We start from the raw sequence: 23,936 nt of genomic DNA on the forward strand, positions 1-23,936 counted from the left end.
GACAACCCATGGCCTCCCGGGATTTGGCTTCTATCACGTTGGACTGGGCATAATGCCGTAAAGGGTGAGCGGGCTGGAGTATGGCAATAACTATATAGGTGAAGCTTTAGCAAATTAATGGGGCACCAGGACATGGAATGGTTACTGGGTACATTGCGGTATGGTAATAACATATTCATAATGGCAGTGAGCCCCCACCCGGCTCCCCGAATCTATGTGTTGTTTTTTCCATTATTCTGGATGCTGGCTTTATTTAATTTCATGAAGAGCCATCACCTCAGAACACGTCTCAATTAAATACAAACCAACAAAATTGTAGCTTAGAAATCAATAAGATAAATAAATGTGTCAAATATTACTCCTCTCAAGGAGTAATATTTACACATATTTTTTATTTATTTTTGTAGTGCAGGTAATGAGTTACAGGCATTGCATGTCATAAAGTGGAAATTCATACAAAGTAAATCATAGCCAGATTTCACATTCCATTCACAGAGAGGAAAACAATAAAACAATGCACCGTTTTTATTTTAAGTCTTGTCTGTCTATTCTGTGGGTGGGCTCGGAATAGTGTTGTGTTGAGTCACTGCTGGGGTTCTTGGCCTCAGCCATCGATAGTCCATCTTTGCAGGTTGAAGTTGGGTGGTTATGGGACTCAGTGACTTTCGCCATTGCCGTGTGTTCCGTGTGATGTATTGCTAAAAGGTTAGTCTGGATGACTCAAAGTCCAGTGGGGTCTTGTCTCTGATTGCTGTGAGTATGCAACGTTTGTCTAGGATGGAGTGACAGCGGACCATTAAATCTCGCAGAGGTGTAGCTGGTGCTTGTTTTGCTTCTTTGCGGAAATGTCCATCAAATCCGAGCTTTTTGGCCTGATTGTGGGGCAGCAGTGTTGACGTAAATAATGAGGTAGTGCGGTCGGACCTACAGAATCCAGTATCCCCCCTCCCCCTATTTTTTATTTCTTGGCGAATATTGATGATATCCTCCTGTGTCCTCTTTGTGACACTGCTCGTATCTCTGTGCGAGCTAGATTCATGTCAGCATCAAACATTTAATCTCTTATCAGCTGCCTTATATCATGCTTTGTGGCAGGTGCTAGGTCATCCCTGTCACTAACGCACCCTACTTCAAGAGTGTGCGTGACATAGTTGTGGTGGTGAAAGGGTTAAAGTTCACTATTTGTCTGCACTACACTGGAAATAATGACAAAATCCCCCATTTTAACACCCGCTACACTTAAACATAATACTATAACTATTACTATTTAAACGCTGCCACCACCAAGACAACATATAAATGGGATGCCTTGGTCCTCCCAGGTAAATCCATAATAAAAACCTACCAAATACAACTTAGCACAATATTTAAGGAATTCCAAAAATACTAATTAGTCTCTTCAAGTAACGTGATTCTTAACCAGACAAAGGCAGAACTTAATAAAGGAATATTTATTATGAGCAAAAAATTGTTACAGTACATACAAAAATATAGATGACAATCAAAATTATTTACACAAACAACAGATTAAAAACAAAAGGGAGAAAGTGAGTCCTAAACACTTACTCACTTAGGTTTTCAAAGTAAAACTTTTCCCAGGGGGTCTCTGGCAAGGAAGATGGTGACTTAATCAAAATTTAGATATTGACCCTAAGCAAGTACTAAGACATTTCAGTATCATTGAATATATACCCTGTGGATTACCATGCCTGGTCTAGAGGTGGAGTTAAGGCATATCTATGGAGATAATCAGTGACCACCCCCTTGTGTTCCAGACAAACATCAATCCAAATGGAAACATTTGGTTCTATCTTCTCTTATGTACCTGCCACAGAAATAATAATTGCATCTACAAATTTTTTATTTTCACATTCTATAGATATTTCACACACCGTACTTGCGACCCAATATGGCGGACATCACAATTCCTTCCACTTACGAAACCCATGTTTGGGCTTGATTAGAAGATTGTGCTGGTCACATTTCAAATATAACAAAAATTAGGCTTAATTATTATTCTTTAAGTAAATATTAATGTTTCTTAATCCTTTTCATATGCCTATTGTCACGGTTCTCACCAGATAGACAGACGGCCAGACGTGGTCAGTCCTGGAGTTCCCAACAGGGGACTTCTCAGTCCTGGTCCTGCTTTCTACCTCTGAGCCACAGCAGCTTTATACCGTGACAAGTGATTCTGGTCTTCTTCAGCCTGGCATGTCTACTAACCTGGGGGCTGTACTTTGACTATGGCTTTGCTCCACCTGACCCTGATCAGTCATCAGCAGGGTATTTAAACCCAGCCTCGCCTGTGCTCAGTATCAAGTCTTTGATCCTGTTGTGTGTTTCGTACCAGTGTTCCTGTTGTCTGATTTGCTACTTGTTATTGACACGGCTTCTGACTTTTTTTTACTCTGACCTCTGGCATCCCTTGACTTCGGCTACTCCTCGTTGTTCCTGTTCTCTGGCATCCTTTGACCTCGGCTATTCCCTGACGATCCTGCTGGTTCAGTCCTTGCCTGTCCTGCGTATTGGTACTGAATCCTGCACAGCCCCCATGCACAGACCCACAGGCCGGGTGAATTCTTACCTGACCACCTTGGCCTGTGGCTATCTGCAAGGGTGAGCAACATATCTGCGCTACAGACCCCCAACTCAGGTAAGACCCTGACACCTATACCACTCACACTACCCCTTCTGTCATGTGACCTCAGTGGGGGTCCCAGCTTCAAAAGATGTATCCAGAAGTATTACTTTACTGAGAGGGTAGTGGATGCATGGAATAGCCTTCCAGCTGAAGTGGTAGAGGTTAACACAGTAAAAGAGTTTAAGCATGCGTGGGATAGACATAAGGATATCCTAACTATAAGATAAGGGACTAATGAATAGGGATGTGCATTTGGAAAAATTTTGGTTCGGCCATTCTGGACTTTTCTTGCAGCCGCTTAGTAGATAACTCCCTAATTCCCACGGTATTAGGGAGTTATCTACCAAAAGGCTGAAAGACCTAAATTGGTCTTTCAGACAAATTTACTAACACTAAGTAAAAATTACTTGGTATTAGTAAATGTTGCCCCTACTTGCTAAATTGCGAGTAGGGGCATGCCTATTAAACAGTGAGCAGCCTATGGGGACCATTTATCTAAACACCTGTGTAAAAAAAAAAAAACTACCATTTGATGTGTTCTTCTAAAATCCAAAAAAGGTCAAATAAAAACACCTTTTTCCAAGTGTTGCGTGTTTCCTGTAGTGTTTCTACGAACGGAACCCATTAGTCTCCCGGAAATGGACCACCCTGGTGCCCCATTAGAATGTACTTCCCAATTAATTAGAACACCTGCAACATAAGTGCAAAACCTCAAGGGAAGTAATTAATGAGTGCTCCCCTGGGTGGCCACCATTTCGTATAGACAAACGCCAACCAGGAGGAGCATTCGTATCCCTAAAGGAGATGCTTCCCTTGCCCAGAGTTCTCACAGGAGACTCACGAACAGAAACCAGTAGGGAAAATGCACGGTGTAGGGGTTCTTGAGGTTGGTGGGGACACTGGCCAGTTTGGCGGGCTTTCTGTGCCTGGGAGAAAAAGAGACTAGGTCCCCTTTTCCTGCGCCTAGGCTCCCAGGTACAGAGATGGAAACCCCTGTTTGTGTAGAAGACCCTATGCAAGGGATTATGCATAAAAGCAGAGTGTGGCATAATAAAATGTGTTGTACTCCCAGAGCTGTGTCTGGGGTGGGAAATAGATGCTTGTTCGTTGTAAGGGTTCCTGAGTGGCTGAGGGAAAGGATTAACGGAGGTAACCAGTCGGGTTTCCTAGGGTCCGCTACACAAGTAAACCTCTGTTTTTAACCTTTCAGGATTCTTTTCTTTTAGGAATTATAGCGGAGGATTGGAGGAAGGCAGATGTGGTTCCTATATTCAAAAAGGGTTCAGAAGGTACAGGTGATTTTTAGTTGCCTTATAAAATGTTAAACTGTATGTGTGCGCTGTCCCTTAATCTGTATTATGTTTCTGTTTATCAGACAAAGTTCTGTCTTTATTCCCTATGTCGTGTATTTAATATTGTCAATTATATCAGAGGCTGAGCGATAACAATAACATGATAATAATAAATAAATAAGTGTTGAACAAACCATACAGCATTACATACAAGTTGTATACTCATACAAGATCGCTCGTTGTTAGGTAGATGTCCGACCATTTCCTCCCATCATTTCCTCTCCTTACCTTGTCACCAATACTCAGTAATCGCAGCTCAACCAGCCCGCTCACTGCCTGGGACACGGAACACGTCAGTAAGGAGTCAGTAATGTCTGCCTCCACCTTGCTCGTTCTGTGCCTTCCACTGGCTGCAGGTAGGAACCAATGTATCAGCTCTCTGATAATCCAGATAAGGGGGTTATTTACTAAACTGTGAGTTAATAGTAGGGACAACTTGAAAAATAATTCAAAACAGCTGAAATGTAAAAACTAAAAAACTACAAATGTTTCCAAGTTCATCTATTTTTGTAATCTAGTCGTTATCTCGTCTCAGCTCACTGTTTAGGGAATAAACCCTTAATATGTTAGAAAATTACCGTGAACAGAAAAACTAATGAATTCATTATAGAATGATATGACATAGGATTATAAATTTAAATACAAAATGTTCCTAACATTGGGAGATAAGAATGCGGAATGGAAGATAGAGCAGTTGAGTAGAGGGTTTGTAAAACAGGACTGTCACATTGAATCCGGGATTGTTGGCAGGTATGAAGATTAGTATGACTTTTAAAATAACAATGTCAGATCTCTCATTTGGCATTTAGTCCCATAGGATGACTGTTCTTGATTTAAATAGCCAACTCATTTCTTGTTGTGCAATTTTTTTTCTAAAAGTCATCTCCCTCTAATTCTTATACATTTTTTCAACACCGATACCATTTACTTAATTGTTCAGAGTTAAATGCCTTACTGTATAATATTACCACTTAAGACATATGATACATTTGTCTTAACGCTGCTGTATCTACTGTTAATTAATATTTTATTTAATGATTATATAATACAAGTAATTGTACATTTATATTCACTAAAACATCACAAGATAATAGCTAGAGTAAGGTCCTTCTAAATATGTCCTCCAAATTAAGGGCCTAACCCTGTATATGAACCAGTAAAACAAATGTTCCATCTGGGAACCAAAGGATTTGGAGTAACACTTATGAATTGAGCTGAAACAGATAAGAGTGAAATAATGTCCCAATAGAAATAACTGTGCAGAGTAAAGTGTGATTAAATACTATATTAGACTATAACTACTCATACCGATGCTAAAGCATCGTGGATTACCTTTAATATATAGCTTGGAAAAACATGCGTGGTATGTCTACTAAATGCAAAGATTAAAAAGGGGAGGTATGAAACAGTGGAGAAATATACTATTCAGGAGGGACCAATAAGGTCCTCAGAGATACTTTTGGAGACCCCTTTGGGTACCTGTAAGCACAGATCTTCATAAAATATGTATTAGTGCACAGAAACACCAACATTGAAACTCACAAACCCAGTTAATCTAGTCTGTTATATGGCAGATATTAAAGTATTATACTTTTAAATTCTTTAACAAAAAACATTTCATACATGGGTCCTCTAATCATAACCAGGGAACTTAAATAAATAGACTGAATTTATTATTCCTACACCTTAAACGAGACTATATAGTAATGTATATAAAATGAGGGTAATACAGCCGTACAGAGACCTGATTTTAAAGGAACGCTAAAGTTGCTCGGCCGTTTCATCTCAATAAAGAGTTCTGGGCGAGGTGGCCCTGTAGCTTCATTCCTGCAATGTCAAGCACTGCTGTTTTAAAGAAATTACAATGTTTCCATTGCAGGGTTAACACACATTTAGTGACAGGCTTGGTTCTCAATCAAATGGTGCTCACTGGGGTCTCCTGTTCATAATGATATGTCATTTAGACCCCCACCACCCTCACCTTCCCAGGGATAAATATGAAGAATCTCTGTGTGTGGCAGGAGTTAGATATTGTTTGTTAAGACTTGTTTTGGGTTCACAATGTCTTATTATATTTATAAAAATAGACAATGATAAATACCTGGAGTTGGACTTCTCACCAGCTCCCGGGCTGTGTTTATACACAGAATATATGGATTGTGCTCTGTATTGAGCGGCTCCTGTCTCCGTGCAGAATAAATGCTGGATTAAATGTCTTTCAGGTTTGCTTCCAGTGAATTCTGCCCGTATTGTGTCACATGCTGCTGGGGACACAGTGACCATGGGGTGCTGGCAGGGAATAAAACCAGAAGATATAAAGCAAATCATCTGGAGAAAAGAGAATCACACGCACATTCTGCTTCATTCGTTTCTAAATATTAATTCCCCATACGAGACACTTCCTCCAATATTTACAAATTTCACCGATTCTAGAATTTCCTTCTTGGAGTGCAGAATGCCGCTCAGTCTACAGATAACAGACTCTCATCGCACGGACTCCGGGAATTACAGCTGTACAATACTCGCAAAAACAGGAACGAATATCACGACATGGGAGCTCCATGTATCAGGTACCATTGAGATCCATCTCCATATTTTAAGTATATTTTATTTTTTTCTTTGTCTCACAAGGGTCGTATTAGCAGGATTTTCCCTGCTGTTTGCGCTCCACTTATTTTTTATTTTTACAGGGTATCCGAAAAAAAGCCCTATCTTTCTTTTAAAAAACATTATAGTTTGTGCAAGGGTGCGCCTAAAGGGAGAATTATATTATGGTGGAATAAACACAAAAGAAAAGGCACAGTCATGGTAATTAAATTAATATTATTAGGCATAAGGGAGTTATGGTTCATTTTCTTGTCAAGTTTACTTTTATGTAACTAAACTAGACATAAGTCAATACATTTACAACGTTTTATTTCAGAAACAGAACGCTCACAGCTCCAAATTTCAGTGTGGAGACATGTCATTGTCCTGTTACTGCTTCTATTGCTGACCGGCTGCGTGGTTGCAGTCCATACCAAACGCTGTAAGTTATTATAATATAAATCATAAACTCAAACATGTGTTAGAACCCCACTAAAACTTCCCCAGAATTATCAAATTAAAACTGAAAACCAAAACAAAGGCATGTGCTCTATTCAATACATAAATACTTATATGATCAGGATAAGGACAGAATAAACCAATAAAAAGAGAGACTGAGTGTATAAAAGGTTCCACCTCCTTCCATACAACAGTCTTTTATACTATCCTTGTTCAGACGGATACGATTTTTTCCTAAGACTCAGAAAATATATCCATTCGCTTCAAAGGATTGCAAGCCATAGAAATAGGTACCCAAAATTGAGGCTGCGCTCATCAAGATAACCAAAAGAACCACCTTACCCATTGACTCCATGGCCTTCCTAAGAGAACCATTGGGGAAATGATTAGATGCCAACCTAATTAAGGCTTAGAAAGCACAGAATAATGAGGAAAATCACCCCTCAATGAAGGGCTAGTCAGCAATACTAATTATCTCACATAGGTGAGAATAGGAACAAAGTATCAGCTGCATTGCCACTGTCAGGGGATATAGACATAAATAGTAAATTAATGCCAAAACAGCGGCATACCATGGGAGTGAGCGGGTCACATAATAGGTGTTCCCTATTTCATTCAAAGATATCCTATATTACATATGTACATATATACAGATTTTAATAATGCTTGCCAAAGTGTAAACCAATACGGTTATAGCCCAACTGGTAACAGTAAATAGTCATTAAATCGAAAGGACAGAAAGATAGTAATAGAGGAAAATAAAGAGGGAAAACCTTATCCAAGGGGGGTCCAAGATTAGAAAAAGGACCACTCCACTAGAAAGACCCACTCATCCCCAACAATCAAAGTGAAAAAGGGGGCCAGTCAGCTAATGGTCCCTCAAGTAGGGCACGAGTACAGTCAACTAGATAAGTATTAAAAACATAAATGTGTTAAGCATCGGAAGCCCGACGTGTGTTTCGGCAGTATGACCGGCTTTCTCAAGGGAAAACAGTTAACAGCCAACGCACGAGATACCAAACTCGCAATCCAAAAGGAGGGGGGAGAAGAAAAAGGTACTAGATAGTATTCAGGTATCAGGACCTAAGTCTCAGGTCATCAACTTGTCTTCTCGAACATTAAATCAAGATCAAATTAGTGTTCTGAACAGGGGTCTAACATTTGTAGATGTGACGTACACCTACAACATTTCTGAAGGTGTGCAGACCCAGTTAGACCTAATACTAGGAAGACTCCAAAAATGCCTGTAGCAGATCTCTAGCCTTTACAAGTAAATACTTTCTAAATCCTTCCTGAACTGGAACAAGGCTCTGAAAAGTGAATAGATCTTTCATGTCCCAGTAACTGGATGACACGCAGTACTGAGAGTACAACAATTTGTTTATTCAGAGACAAGGCCTTTTAAAGTCAGAACCCCAGCATGGGGTCTCCATACAGTACAATGCGATCTCTGCCTAGGCGTCTCTGTGTCTGGGGGATAACTGAGTCAAAGACCGGTAAGTTAATTATATCCTAAACATAAAAAACATAAAAGTACCCCAAAACATAGTTAAAACATACAGGAGCATACATGTCCTAAGAAAAACAAGTTACCTGCGCTCTCTCCTTTATCCCTATGTATTTTTAAACAAATGGAGGTCTTTTAGTTACCTCCAATGGCCATGAGAGGATGAGCCCACCTGCCAACATCAAGGCAGACCCCCCCTAGGTGGGTCCTAACTCTAACCATTCACCCATTCACCTTGCTTCCTTGAGCCTCTGGCAAAAATCTCCAATGAGACAGAAAGGGGCATTTTTTATATACACCCCTATACATTATTAACCCTTAATAGGGAACACATGGGATGGGCGGCTGCATTGTAACAAGGCTGAGTAATACAAAAAATGGATACAAATGCAGAAAGAAAAGTCCTGCGCTCACTCCCATCACTACTGGGCGGCTGCAATGACTACAGTACACATTAGCCCCAATATATAGTAAAAACCAAAGAAAAACAAGTTACCTGCGCTCTCTCCTTTATCCCTATGTATTTTTAAACAAATGGAGGTCTTTTAGTTACCTCCAATGGCCATGAGAGGATGAGCCCACCTGCCAACATCAAGGCAGACCCCCCTAGGTGGGTCCTAACTCTAACCATTCACCTTGCTCAAGGAAGCAAGGTGAATGGTTAGAGTTAGCAGGTGGGCTCATCCTCTCAGGTGGGCTCATCCTCTCATGGCCATTGGAGGTAACTAAAAGACCTCCATTTGTTTAAAAATACATAGGGATAAAGGAGAGAGCGCAGGTAACTTGTTTTTCTTTGGTTTTTACTATATATTGGGACTTTTCTTTCTGCATTTGTATCCATTTTTTGTATTACTCAGCCTTGTTACAATGCAGCCGCCCATCCCATGTGTTCCCTATTAAGGGTTAATAATGTATAGGGGTGTATATAAAAAATGCCAGACGGTTGCATGCTATCAGATTCTTATTGATCATCACCATGAAGGTTTCTCTGATTCCACAACTTTGGAAAGCATGTCCAGGTTAGAGGTGTTCCCTTTGGGTAAGTCTAGCACCCCAAACTTTCACAAAAATACTAGTGGTGCTTATTGCATTATCAGGAACCAAGGAAATAATAATTTACACTACTTGACTAATATCCTGATTGCTGCTCCATCAAGACAAATATCAGACGTCCATACCAACATAATCTTAAGATGTCTCCAAGAACATGGCGCGATGATAAACTTAAACATATGGTGTTTCTAGGTGCAAACATACACTATTTCAGGAAAAATAAATATCTCCCAAGAATTTTAAAAATCAAATACAAAGTTCTTCTTCTACAGAAGACATATGTTTTAGCCAGAGTTTACATAAGCTTGCTGGGATCTCTAACATCCACAATAGGATTGGTACAGAGAGAACAATAGAACTCCAGAAAAATGCAATCAAATTTTCTACACCAATTTGACAAAGAAAACAATTGGGATAAGTCTGTTCACATTTATCTTCCAGGAGATCCAGTAGATGGTGGCAGCAAGAAAAGAATCTCCTACAGGGCTTTCCTCTAGAACAAGCATGTCAAACTCGCGGCACTCGGGCCTCATGAGGCCCACGATGGACACCTTTGCGGCTTGGCATGCCGCAAGTACATGCTTGGTGTTCCAAGCAGAATAGTCACCTGCTTTCCCCACATTGCAGGTCCCTACTCTGCTAACATTTACCTGGCAGGAGGAGAGGAAGGTGGATGCCAGCGAGGGAGCTCAGCCTTCCTGCTCCCTCGCACGCAGTTTAGTGATGCTGGTTGCTGGAATATGATGTCATATTCCAGCGCACGGCATCACTACAGACGGCGCGTGGAGGGAGCAGTGAGGAGCAGAAAGACTGAGCTCCAGATAGAAGATCTCCACTGGACCCCAGGGATAAATACAATAAAGTGAGTGTGTGCAAGAATGTGTAAATGTGTCAGTCAGTCAGTGAGTGTGTGCGCACGCGCATCAGTGAGTGTGTGTGTGCGCGCGTCAGTGTGTGCGCACGCGCGCCAGTGTGTGTGCGCGCGCGCGCCAGTGTGTGCGCGCGCGCGCAAGTGAGTGTGCGCGCGTTAGTGAGTGTGCGCGCGTCAGTGAGTGTGCGCGCGCATCTGTTTGTGTGTGTCTGTCAGTGAGTGTCTGTCAGTGAGTGTCTGTGTCTGTCAGTGAGTGTCTGTGTGTTGTTTAGTGTTGCGATGGCCGCAGCTGGACAGTGGAGGACCTGGAGGTGCACGGAGGCACGCAACGTCACATTCCAACGGATGCTGTTTTTTTTTTTTTTATACTGTGCTTTTCAAAATAAACCTACGTTTCTATGAAAATTTAAGTTTTGGGTTTTTTTGTGGCCTACAAACTTAAACCTTGTTTATTTGGCCCTCGCTAGACTTTGAGTTTGACATGCTTGCTCTAGAAGATCACCTTTGGAAGATAATGACAACAGATGTCGATCAGGATGGGGAGTACACATAGGATCGACTTGGACTCAAGGAACCTGGAACACACAGAAGAGTACCTTACACTCAATTCTGAAAGATGCCGGGAACCTCAACCACTTCATCTAAAGTCAATGGTTTTAATAAGGACGGACAACAAAGCAGCTGCCATCTACATACGCTATCAATACGGGACAAGAAGCAACTTGTTCCTCTGATGACATAGGCACAAGTGTACCTGAAAGAGAGCCATTTTTCTTCTGGGTTCAGAGAATCTAATGGCGGACTAACTCCACAAAACTCACATTCTTTCAGGAGAATGGAGCTTGAATCTGAGAATTTTCAAGATCCTAACAAAGATTTGGGGCATACCTTAGATCGATCTCATGGCCAACAGAAAGAACACCCAGATTTCAAGCCTTCCCTCTTTAACACCAGACCCTCTGGCTTTGGAACAAGATGATCTATCACAAAATTGGCAATTTAATCTGTGTTACATGTTCCCTCTCCTACCTCTAATTTTGAGAATTCTGAGGAAAATCTGGAAAGTAATGAAAGTCATAGCCATCATCTCCATTTGACCGAGAAGACCCTATTACCCACTCCTTTTGAAGATGGCCAAGTTCCACCATGCAAACTACCTCTCATACCAGATCTCCTAATTCAAGATCCAGCCACTCATTCCAATCCTGCCAGTTGTAACCTGGGGGCATGACTTTTAAAAGGAGGTCACTAAAAGACCAAGTCCTCTGAGAACCTGTCATAGATAAAAGCAAGAAAACGTTCCACCTCCTCATGCTGTTACTGGATATGGGATACCTTTAGAAATTAGGAAACCTTGGAGTTTCTTCAAGCAGGTCTGGTCTAAATCTCAGCTCTCACAGTCCTCTGTAATATATCATCCACTTGTAGCTCGGTTCTTCAAGGCTGCTATAAGAATTCGTCCACCACGCAGAAATTCAGCACCACCTTGGGATTTACCCATGGTCTTTAATAAATTATATGAACCACCTTATGCCCCTCTCTCACAAATTTCTATTCAATACCTCACATATAAAGCAGCATTTATTATTGCAATTTCTATTGCTAAATGCATTTCAGAGCTACAGGCGTTTTTTTTGGTGAACCATCTCATACCCTCAGTTCCCACAATAAAGTGGTACTAAAGCCCAAAGAAGTCTAATCCGCAGCTCAATTTTTGAAACCTGGAAGCTGAAAAATGTTTTTGCTGCCGAATGTAATGCGCATTTGTAACGGATCACCTGGCACCCCGACTGGGTACCTCCGTTAAAGGATGCTCCTAGCGTTTCCTGAGGACTCCAAGCACTCTGGCAGACACCACAATCACCGAATCTGAGAAGCATATAAATCCTCTCAAGCCTCTGAATGCTGTAGACAGTTGAATAGGAACCATACGAATAGGTTTGCACTCCTAGCAGTCAAACTGAAACAGCATGCAATGAATCCTCCCCCAAGAATGAGACGACACTTCACTTTGAGGGTAAAAACAGGAACTCAAGATTTATTCACACACTGTCTTATAAAGGATTCTCCCATGCAAGGGATGGATTTACAATACACCAATCACACAATGGTTACATCCCACAGATTCCCTCCCCTTAGCCTGAGCGGTAATCCAATTATACATACAGTTTAAAGCATACTTTTTAACCAACATTCATAACTCTAAAACCATACATCCAATTCACATAAAAATACATATCCACGATCAATCCATTCAGGGGAACAACATATAAAAAATGGCATGAATCAGACCAGGGGTTCAGAAGTTAGTAAAATATATTTTAAAACCCCCTGCCAGCATGGCTTTCCGGCTCAGACCGGTTTTACAGAGACCTCTCTCCTGGAGACAATGGAGAAGTACCGTATATACTCGAGTATAAGCCGACCCGAATATAAGCCGAGGCCCCTAATTTTACCCCAAAAAACTGGGAAAACTTATTGACTCGAGTATAAGACTAGGGTGGGAAATGCAGCAGCTGCTGGTAAATTTCTAAATAAAATTAGATCCTTAAAAAATTATATTAATTGAATATTTATTTACAGTGTGTGTATATAATGAATGCAGTGTGTGTATGAGAATGCAGTGTGTGTGTATGAGTGCAGTGTGTGTATGAGTGCAGTGTGTGTATGAGTGCAGTGTGTGTGTATGAGTGCAGTGTGTGTGTATGAATGCTGTGTGTGTGTGTATGAATGCTGTGTGTGTGTGTATGAATGCTGTGTGTATGAGTGCAGTGTGTGTGTATGAGAATGCTGTGTGTATGAGTGCTGTGTGTGTGTATGAATGCAGTGTGTGTGTATGAATGCAGTGTGTGTATGAATGCAGTGTGTGTGCATGAATGCAGTGTGTGTGTATGAGTGCAGTGTGTGTGTATGAATGCAGTGTGTGTGTGTGTGTATGAATGCAGTGTGTGTATGTGTGTGTGTAATGCAGAGTGTGATGCAGAGCCTTGGTGGGGGGTGGGCATTTTTTATTTTTTTATTATTATTTTAATATTTTTTTTGTTTCATTACATTTTTTTATTATTATTTTTTATTTTATTATTATATTTAATTTTATTATTATTTTTTTATTTTATTATTTTTATTTTTTTATTAACATATATACATTTTTTCGTCCCCCCTCCCTGCTTGCTAGCTGGCCAGGGAGGGGGGCTCTCCTTCCCTGGTGGTCCAGTGGATGGGCACTGTGTAGGAGGGGGCTGTGGGGGCTGCAGAGAGATGTTACTTACCTTTCCTGCAGCTCCTGTCAGCTCTCTCCTCCTCTGCCGGTCCGTTCAGCACCTCGGTCAGCTCCCAGTGTAAATCTCGCGAGATTTACACTGTGAGCTGACAGAAGAGCTGAACGGACCGGCGGAGGAGGAGAGAGCTGACAGGAGCTGCAGGAAAGGTAAGTAACATCTCTCTGCAGCCCCCACAGCCCCAGTCTGTATTATGGCAATGCAAATTGCCATAATACAGACAATTGACTCGAGTATAAGCCGAGTTGGGGTTTTTCAGCACTAAAAATGTGCTGAAAAACTCGGCTTATACTCGAGTATATACGGTAATCCAATTACCTCCCAGGACAGAGACAGACTCCATTGATCACATGGTTGCAAAAAGACATAAAACACTTTAAAATACATAAAGTCACCTTTTATACATAAAACACAGACATGTCACATATCCCCAGATAGCTGGGATCTGAGCGCACAAAACTTCCGAATAGCGCTCAGATCCTATTCACACAGTTCAATTGCCATGGAGCCGAAGTCTTTAACTACACGAATGGGCTCCATGGCATAGCTATCTGGGTTAACACATTCACATAAAGTCGGGTCCATAGTCCAAAGGCAAGAGGCGGGCAAGCAGCCCCCTCCAAGGACATGTGACGAGGTCGGTTTCGCCACAGCGTTTATACAAGAAGACACTACTATACAACATGAAACATGAAAATGTTTCTTGCCATATACCATAGTAACATTTTAGTGTTACATGTTAAGTCTATTCTTTAAGCCCTCTTTCAGGAACTCAATTTGCCTGTGTGAATTTCCCAGAATTAAAGGATCACTATAGGGTCAGGAACACAAACATGTATTCCTGACCCTATAGTGTTAACACTACCATCTAGCCCCCTTGGACCACTCATGCCTCCATAAATATAGTAAAACCTTACTGTATTCAAACCTGAAGCTGTAACTCTGCATGCTGTTAGACTCAGAAAAACAAGCAGTCTGCTGACATGTGGTAGCCTGATCCAATCACAGTGCTTCCCCATATGAATGGTTGAGACTTACAAGGAGGCAGATCAGGGCCAGAGCCAGCATGATTGAAACACAGCCCTGGCCAATCAGCATCTCCTCATAGAGATGAATTGAAACAATGAATCTCTATGAGGAAAGTTCAGTGTCTGCATGCAGAGGGAGAAGATACTGAATGTTTGGATGCATTTTAGGCAGCCATGACCCAGGAAGGATCTCTAACAGCCATCTGAGGAGTGGACAGTGAAGTTATCACTAGGCTGTAATGTAAACACTGCATTTTCTCTGAAAAGACAGTGTTTACAGCAAAAAGCCTGAAGGTAATAATTCTACTCACCAGAACACATTCAATAAGCTTTAGTGGTTCGGATGACTATAGTGTCCCTTTAAATTCACCTGTTTGAATTCACCTTTTTGAATTTGTCTGTTTGAATTCGTCTGTTTGAATTCACTGGTTTTAATTCAGTTTTAATTCGCCGGCGTGAATTTGCCGGAATGAAATTCACTAGAATGTAGAGCGCCATCGAATCTAATGGGCATTCAAATTTTTGAAACTTTATTTTTCAAAAAAGGTGCGCATTAGATTGGAGTAAATACGATAATAACTTGTTTGCAAGTGATACATCAGATAAAGACAGCCTTATTTGTATAAATCCATAAAGACATTAAGCAAGTTTATGAAAGTAGCTCCATTCTGTCCACACTGGATACACCACTTTCAAAGCCACCTCAAAGGACGACGCATTTCACACTGAAATATTACTTTGCAATCCTTCCCTTTTTCATTTGTCTTCTCTTATACACACTGTCTGTTGGTTTAAAACCCTTGGTTTTCTTACATTTTATGGAGGCCCATGCACTGTTTCATGGGTAGTTAATGTGTTAGTACAATGTAAATGTACCTAAGGGATTCATTTTGAATTAAATGTGGCTCTCTGATGTGTGAGAGGTTAAACATTGATAGCAAAAGTACTGTATCTCCTTATTCCTAAACAATTTTAAATATAATTTTAGATTTACTAACCAACAAAGTTGTAGTGTAGCGCTTTGGAATCAGTAAAATAATAAATATGTGTGAATTATAACTCCATTTCAAGTAGTAATTACTCAGTGAAAGGAGTAATATTTGACACATTTATTTATCTTATCGATTTCTAAGCTACAATTTTGTTGGTTTGTATTTAATTGAGAAGTGTTCTGAGGTTTACACTAGGTAGTGGTTAGCAGCTAAAAGAATTGAAAAATATCAATATAGGGAATTTACAACTCCATTTAGAAGCGCCACTTATACCCGATATTATCTGACATAATTTTATATGTGATTGTATTTTGTTTTATTTGACGTGTTGAGGAAAAATGTTCCCTTTCTAAAATAATTACATCTATAAATACATACAATCATTTTCATTGATGCTACAATTCATTATTTTTTGTTTATTCCTTAGGTGATGGCTCTTCATGAAATTAAATAAAGCCAGCATCCAGAATAATGGAAAAAACAACACATAGATTCGGGGAGCCGGGTGGGGGCTAACTGCCGTTATGAAAATGTTATTACCATACCGCAATGTACCCAGTAACCATTCCATGTCCTGGTGCCCCATTAATTAGCTAAAGCTTCACCTATATAGTTATTGCCATACTCCAGCCCGCTCACCCTTTACGGCATTATGCCCAGTCCAACGTGATAGAAGCCAAATCCCGGGAGGCCATGGGTTGTCCCGCTGGTGCCTACCTGAGGATTTTCACGTAACTGGCTAACCAAAGAGCTCTTCTCTTTATTTTTATTGTATTTTGGTTTCAGGAATTGGATCATTTTGAATTGGAGATTCAAGCCCTGATGGCAAAAGAGGTCACTGTTATATTCTTTTTTTTTTTTTTCAATTTGACAATTTTTATTTTTTTTTTTGCAGAACATAGGGGGTACAGAAAAGAAAGGGTAAGGTTAGGAGGGGAAAGTAATACCAGTTTCGCCAGTTGTTCATTATCAATTTACATTACCTAGTTATACATTTTTGTTGTTTCCAATTTGACAATTTTTATCTTTCTTTCTTAGCATAATGCGTATTTATTTCCGGGGTACAGAAGAAAAGAAGGGGAGGGACATAACTTTTTAAGTTTTTACATTCTTGGCATAATTCCATGAACACGTAAACAAGTCATACATTGCATTAGTCAGTGCTTTATGCATCAACAATATCCACAACCTGGGAGGCCGGGGAGATGATTGTCGGTCACAGAATGTTCTCTACCCTCTAGGACGTCCCTTGGGAGGGTGCCCGCGCCTACCCGGAGGTGCCACTTACTAATGTGTTTCCTGCCTCCGTGGTGAATGGTATGGGGGGGAGGCTTATGGGGATGTGTAGGGGAGGGGTCGGGGGTAACTTATATACAAGTGGGTATAAATCAAAACTGCACTACGTTATTATCAGCCCGATTTGACGGGTGTTACAGGTACCTGCTACATTTCCAGTCCCCGTGTGACACGATGACTGTGGGTGAAAGGAGAAGGAACAATTGCGACCTCAGCCCATAGGTCCTTAGTCCCGCTTAGCATGATTCGACAATTGGTATCGTTGCGTCTTTTTACAACACTTTACAACACTTTACAACACTTTATAACACTTTATATCACCTATCCCTCGGTGTTCCCATCCACTCTGTTGTTCACTCTTCCCCATCTATTGTACATCCCGTTTGTGTCCAGTAGCTATCCCATATGCAGCGTGCCTCCGCTGTTGCCCCCGTTATCCCTATTTGGCGATATGCCATTGATTCATAATCCCAGTTTGTCTGGATTTGCCTAAGTAGTGCAGATTTCTTTGGGGTCGTTTGTGTTTTCCATGTTCTAGCTATGAGGAGGCATGCGGCCACTATCGTATGAAATAAGAGTTTTGTATGTACCCTGGTAAGACCTTCTGGCCAAATGTACAGGAGGCAGATTTCTGGTGTGAGTCTCATAGGTGCAGGCAATAGGTTCGTAATGATTTCGCTTACCATGGCCCAATATGGTTGGATACGTGGGCAGGACCACCATATGTGAAGTAGGGAGCCCCTGTCTGCCTCGCATCTCCAACAACTGGAGGATGTGCCCGGGTATACATGTGCCAGTCTCGTTGGTACTAAGTACCAGCGGTACTGTAGTTTCCGTACCTGTTCGAAGTGTGTGATACAGGAGGTGTTACCCTTGTGGGCCGTGAAAGCTTGAGCCCATTGGTCCTCGGTGAAGGTGCATCCCAAATCTGCGTGCCATGCGTGTTTAAAATTGTCTACCGTGAGTTTTTTACTCTCCAACAGTGTAGCGTATACTAAGCTAAAAATCTTTTTGTGTGGTGCCCCCTTGAAGCACCAGGCGTCAAATCTGGTCATTGTTGGCGTCTGGAGGCTGGCTGATGTCTTTTGCAAAAGAGATTTAAGCTGTAAATACGGGAAGATTGCCCTAGTAGGTAAATTGAACTGCTCCTGTAGGTCTGGGAATTGTTTTAGGGACGTTCCGTTATATAGGTGGTATACGTGTGTACATCCCGCTTTCTCCCATATGTTGTGATCAAATGTCTGGTTCCTCAAATGGATGCTATACATCGTTGTGGCTAGCGAAGTGGCCAGAGGGCCGCTTAGTTGGACTTGGTGTGTATCCCATGTATTTAATAACAACTTGGTCTGTTCTAAGATGTACGGTGTATCCGGCCGTAGCCGTTTCGGGACCCAGAATAGGTGGTGTAGCCCCACTTTGCCCGCCCAATAGGATTCTATAGCCACCCATTGGGGTACGGAATCTGTCCTGTGTGTGGTTGCTACTGTGGAGAGGAGTGCGGCCTTGTAGTATAAATGTATGTCAGGGAGGTTCATTCCTCCTTGTTGTATTGGTTTCTTGAGTACTTGGAGTGCTACCCTGGGTTTTTTGTTTGCCCAGACGAAACGAGTAACTTGTTTCTGTAGGGCTAGTGTGTATTGTTTGGGGATGGGAATCTGTAGTGTACGGAACAGATATTGCAGTTTGGGGAGTAGTGACATTTTGAATGCCGCTATTCGCCCGTGCCAGGAGTGGAAGTCACTTTCCCACTGGTGAAGTATTTGTGTGAGTTCACTGGACAGCCTTACGTAATTATACTTAAACATTAAGTGTGTTGACCTAGCTACCTTAATACCTAGAAAGGTTAGGTAATCATCCCTCCAGTCAAAGTTAAAGGAGTTCTTCAGGTTACGCAAGAGTTGGCCCGGTAGATCAATGCCCAACGCCTGCGTTTTCGTTAGGTTAAGTTTATAGTAGGATACTTTATTATAGTCCTGTATACACTGTAACAAGTTAGGTAAAGAAATTTGTGGTTGCGTCAATGTTAGGAGTATGTCGTCCGCAAAGAGGTTTAGGGTATATTCCCTGTCTCCCACTTGTACTCCATTAATGGATGGGTGTGCCCTTATGACCGCTGCCAAGGGCTCCAGCGCCATCACATACAGCAGTGGCGAAAGGGGGCACCCCTGCCTTGTCCCATTAGTGATCCTGATTTTATCAGATACAAACCCGGAGTTTAGGACTCGGGCCGCTGGTGTTGAATATAAGGCCCTGACCGCCGAGATGAAGCCCCCCGGGAGCCCGAACCTTCTCAGGGTCGCCTCCAGGAATCCCCATCCCAGCCGGTCAAAGGCCTTCTCCGCATCCAAGGACAGCAACACACCCCCCCCCGGACCCAGCCGCTTTAAGGCTGTGCATGAGGCTAAGGACTTTCCTTGTGTTGTCTGCTCCCTGTCGGCCCCTCACAAACCCCACTTGGTCATCATGTATAATATGGGGGAGCATGGGTCCCAGTCTTAGTGCAAATAGTTTAGCTAGGAGTTTGACGTCCGTATTGAGGAGCGAAATTGGTCTGAAGTTTTGTGGGCATGTCGGTTGTTTACCTGGTTTGGGGAGAGTAATGATATGGGCAGCCTGCATCTCTCCCGGTAGTGTCCCCGTGTGTATCGCTTCATTGAATACTGCCGCTAAATGTGGTGCTAGAACCTCCCCAAATTTGTGATAGTAGGAATTCGCGAAGCCGTCTGGGCCCGGGGCTTTAGCTTTCGGTAGGGTTTTAATTGTGTCTCTAACCTCCTCTGCGGTGATTGGACTCGCCAATGCTTCCTGTTGTACAACCGTCGGGGTAGGGAGCTCTACGCTATCTAAGTAGTCAGCAATCTCTGTCTCCAGTGGTTTGTGTGTTGTCGGATCGTGTTTGAGATTATAAAGGCCTGAGTAATATTTTGCAAACTCATTGCTGATGTCTAAGGGGGTTATAGCCTTCCCTCCTGCACCGGTGTTTAAGTACGCTATTTTTTGTGCCTGTTGTTGTTTTTTTAACCTCGATGCCAGTAGTTTCCCTGCTCTATTCCCCTGAGAGTATTGTGTTGCCTTCATTCTTTTCAAATTATATCCCACTTTGTCAAGCGCATTTTGGCGCAAGTCGTGCCGTATTTGGGAAATTTGATTTTTCCTCTGTGTTGTCGGGTTAATCTGATTTTGGGCCGTCAGGGAGTAGAGCTCTTTTTGCCACCCTAGCACTTTAGCATGTGTTTTGCGTTTTATATGTGATGCTTGTTTTATGAGTATTCCCCTTGCAACCGCTTTATGAGCTTGCCATAATGTGTGGTGTGACAGCGAGGGGCTCGCGTTTTCCCTAAAATAGGTTTTAAGAGAGTCGTTCAGTGAGGTTGAGAAGGTGGTATCGGTAAGAAGGGTCTCGTTTAGGCGCCAGGGGCTTTTATGCTTAAAATCGTATTTGTCTTTCAGAGTTAATTCCACGGGGGCATGGTCCGACCATACTATTTGTCCCACCTTGCTGTCTATTATCTGCTCCAAGTCCGCCCCCCCCACCAGAAACCCATCTATTCTGGAGTAGGTATTGTGGACTGACGAATGATAGGTGTATTCTCTGTCTTCGGCGTGTGTTACTCGCCAGGCATCATAATAGTGGTGCAAGGTCAGTAATTTCATCAGGGCTGCACATTGCCTTTTTAGTGGCCTATATCTAGGGCTATGCTGGGAGAGTGTAGTGTCTAGAGTTGGGTTCAGGACATGGTTTAGGTCCCCACAGATAATCGTCATTCCTTGCTGTATATTCGCTACCCTTCCTATTATTTTATGGAGAAAATTCCTCTGGTTGGTGTTGGGGGCATAAATATTGGCTATCGTGTACAAAACATGGTTTATACGGCCTACTATAATGGCATATCTGCCTTCTTTGTCTATGTCTTCCAAAATCAAATCAAAGGCTACTTTTCTGCTTATGTAGGTGGATACCCCTCTAGATTTGGTAGCTGCCGTGGAGTGGAACTGGTGAGGATATAAAGAGGTCAGAGGGCGTGGGTGCGTCGTTCCCCTAAAGTGCGTCTCTTGTAAACACACTATGTCTGCGTCCTGTACCCTAACGTCCCTCTCCAGGAGATGCCTTTGCACTGGGAGGTTGAGTCCCCTCACGTTATGACTATACAACTTTAGGGTGTCATATAAGGGAAGTATCTGTATATTGCAAGTGAAAGTAGTTCGAAACGAGGGCTCTGCCTTCCCCAGCCATGTCGAGCCAGGCAGATCCCCTCCTGCATTCTCCTTTGGGCACCTGTCTTGTAGCCCATTCCGGAGTCCAGCTCCAGGTTTGGGAGTGCAGCGTATCTGTTATCATAAAGGACAATTAAAATGGTTGGGCCACCCACTAGGCCCGGGCGGGGGTTGGTGCGGGATAGGTAAGGTGACATAACAGTGAAAAAACAAATGACATAACAATTAACAACACAACTTTGCCATACAATTACTAGAGAGAACAGTATTGCCAATTTATTGGCTAGGTACCCATAGGGGGAACCTTGGGGGTCGGAGCTAAAAGCTTCGATCCTGGTTGATGGTGCTACCGCGAGGCTGGCCCTCGCTGACTCAATAACAATTTTATAGACCCTATACATACTTATCTATTCAATACCTTTATCCGCTAGTTAACTAGTCACCGTAACATGGGGAATGTCTCGTGAGGCCACGCGGGCGGTGTGCCTGGGGGCCGACCTACCCCGCTCCTGGTAGAGCTGGCACTTCTACTGCTGCTATTGGGGTCGAGTGATTCCCCTCTCCCGCCACCCTCACCCCATGTTACCAAATTTGTTTGTCACTCGGTTTGTTAGGCTAAACCAAAGCCTCTGTTAAAGTAGTTAACACTAAACACAATCAATACTTATAACTATGTACTAAGCGGTGTCATCTGATACTTGCGGACTCGGGAAAGTTCTTGGCATTGTGGTGGCATTTATTTCCTCGCCTTCTTCCATGTTGAAGGCAAGCGGTTGTCCTGAGTCTGTTTTGCTTGAGAGGCAGGCATGTCAATACCCCAGTCTTTTAAGAGTTGTAGGCCATTGTCCGGGCTTGTGAGAGCTGTGAGAGTCCCGTTGCGGTGAACTAGCAGCTTGGTCGGGTATCCCCACCTGTATGCGATGTTATTCGATCTGAGAGCTTCCGTGATCATGCTGAAGGATTTTCTCGCTTTGAGTGTCATGGCGGAGATGTCTGCGAAAATCTTGATTTTCTGGTATTCTGTAGGCAAGTCCATGCGTGTGCGGCTAGCCTTGAGGACTGCTTCCTTGGCGTGAAAGTAATGCATTTTGAGCACTACATCCCTTGGGATGTCTGCAGGCAAGTATTGTGGTTTTGCGACTCTGTGTATACGGTCCAGCAGCAGGACGTCTTGCGGGATGTCCGGTACTAAGAGGCGGAACAGCCCAGTTGCAAAGGCCTGTAGATCTTGCGGGCCTACTTGTTCCGGAATATTCCTCAGCCTCAAATTGCTCCTTCTTGCGCGGTCTTCTATATCGGCGAGTTTCGCCTCGTATTGGTTTAGGCGGTCCCATGCCTCCTCCATCCTGTCAGTTAGGCGATTATGTGCCTCAGTTTGTGCTTCCACGATGTTTTCCAGTTCCGAGGTACGGGACCCCAGTTTTTGGATGTCTGTGCGGATGTCCGTGAATGATCTCTGCAGTGTACCTTGCAGCTTAGCCTCCATGTTGTCGAACATAGCCTGCAGGCTTTCTGCTGTCAGCACGAGGCCTGCAGTCTCCGCATGTGTTCCTTGCTCGTCGTCTGACTCAGCGCCATCTTGCGGGTCTTCCGGTATCAGGGCCCCTTTTGGTTGCCCCTGTTTGTTGCCGAAAAAGTTCAGTTTGTCTTGCTTTTCTGATCCCCTTTTGCTTCTGTGATGAGACATGGTATAAGATTTCCCGGATTTTTGTAATTTTCCGTCAATTTGGGTCTTTCAAAGGTATATGAGGGCCTAAAAGCCGCGGAGCTAACAAACCATGCGACTGCTCGCGTTCAGGTCCAGCCACTGTTATATTCTTGACAAGTGTCTTAGTAATCGAAAAGGTGTTTAGAGTCCGATTGAATTTTGGAAGGCATACTTTTCCTGCAGCCACTTACAATAACGGAAGCATACTCTTGTACTCGATTTGCTCTACTGCATAGTGGTTTAATAAAGAAAGGGTGCCCGGTTCGTAACCTTTATCGCCTTTGATGCTTGTTAATGCTGATGACCTACACATCACCGCCTATTACTAGAGCCACTTAGTAGCTCCTTTCCCATATACTTGGAGGCACCTAAGTCATCCTATGCCATTATATACCTTAACTTTATCCGCACTATTTGGGCCTGTTAAATTTCGTTTTGATTTGTTTTACAACACAACGCCATAATATTTTACATATATAGCATATATTGCATAAAGTCGTACAACTGTTCTATTTCTTCTGCAGATCTTTATTTGCCTTTTGATTCCCTATGTTCTGTGCTGCAAGGTTTCCACATGTTGTGTACAATTGTTGGTATTTTATCAACGCCTATTCTGGCTATATCCTCGAAAGCTGTGAAATTTTACACGTTTTCCATCCATTGCCTGCTGAAATGTAACCTTGCTCATATTGCCACATCATGCCTCTGCACATTTATTTGTCCAATACATTGTGGCTGCCTTACTTTGTTAAACCCACCATGACCCATTATCTGTCTGTTTTATGTTGCATACATAATAAAAATAAACTATTTAACTCAAATGAATATAATCCTACTAATCGGAATTCTAAATTTACTCACAACAACCTTACAAATCTGTAATTTTCTCTCTTTATTTCCTCAATTTTGTTTAATTCATTTTAATGAGTTATTTACTCATATCTAGA

The sequence above is a fragment of the Pelobates fuscus genome, chromosome 1 (genome assembly GCF_036172605.1).
Source record: "Pelobates fuscus isolate aPelFus1 chromosome 1, aPelFus1.pri, whole genome shotgun sequence".
Taxonomy (NCBI): Eukaryota; Metazoa; Chordata; class Amphibia; order Anura; family Pelobatidae; genus Pelobates; species Pelobates fuscus.